The following is an 887-nucleotide window of genomic DNA, read 5'->3' as shown; positions in this document are numbered from 1 at the left end:
GGCAGGATCAACCAGGTAGCCGAGCTCTGAGGGGTAGACTCTTGGAGTCAGGCTCCGTGAGCTAATGGGAACGCTCGTTGCTGCTGCTGCTACCGCAGCGCTTCTCCGCCGCCGGAGAAGACCTCGCAGACAACATTGGATGGAGCTTAGGGCAGGGGGGCAAGAAAGATGCTCTCGGTCCCTTCCAAGGACCCGAAAAAGCCTTCCCTTCCCCTCCCTCTCGCAGTCGCTGGCTTTCCCCACTCAGTTCAGCCAAGAAGTGGCGCTCGACTCTCACCTCCATCAGCACCTCCGAAGCTCGGACAGCTCCTGTAGGCTGCGCATAGAAGGAAAGCATTGGACGCTCAACTTCAGCACCTCGAGTGTCGGACAGCTCCACCACCACCTCTCCACACTGTTAAGCGAGAGAGACGATAGGAGCCGTCGCGACGTACCCATGCAGCGCCGCCCGCCAACGCACAGAGGAGCGGAGGGGATCGGGCGCCAGGTCCGGGGGAAGGCTGGGAGGGAAGCTACGGCGCTGCTACCCAGCTTTCAACCCTGCGGGACCGGTGCTCCGCTCCTATCGCTCCGGCGAACAGGGTCCGCTACGCTTTCAACACCAGCGCCCGGCAGAGGGCTTGGAGAAGGCTCGCGCGGATCCTCGGTTCGGATCGCCTGGCTTCGCGGGAGCGGCCTTCGGCTAGGGCCGACGACGGCCGGACCGAGCAGATTTGGACCGGGGTGCGGGGCGAGTACCTGCCTCTCTCACGAAGGGAGTGTCACCGGTAAGAAGCCTCTTCCCACGTCTGCTTGCCGACTTACGCTCGCCCCGACGAGAGGCCCAACCGAAAGAGTGGAAAGGGGCAGAGATTTCCAGGGTCGCCCCACCAGGGATGCAATACCCC

The 887-nt window shown here is 63.5% G+C and overlaps 1 non-coding gene across 1 annotated transcript in view; it reads right to left on the bottom strand.

Moving 5' to 3' along the window:
- The window catches only part of LOC140110752 (18S ribosomal RNA), a 1,884-nt gene extending 1,866 nt beyond the window's left edge, over positions 1-18 (bottom strand). The window contains exon 1 of the ribosomal RNA XR_011851572.1: positions 1-18. This exon is cut by the window's left edge and continues 1,866 nt beyond it. This is a non-coding gene — a ribosomal RNA (18S ribosomal RNA).
- Between the last annotated feature and the right edge of the window lie 869 nt (positions 19-887).

The sequence above is a fragment of the Engystomops pustulosus genome, unplaced genomic scaffold, assembly GCF_040894005.1.
Source record: "Engystomops pustulosus unplaced genomic scaffold, aEngPut4.maternal MAT_SCAFFOLD_310, whole genome shotgun sequence".
Lineage (NCBI taxonomy): Eukaryota > Metazoa > Chordata > Amphibia > Anura > Leptodactylidae > Engystomops > Engystomops pustulosus.
The sequence above is the reverse complement of the archived record's forward strand: the minus strand, read 5'-3'. Positions and strand labels throughout refer to the sequence as shown.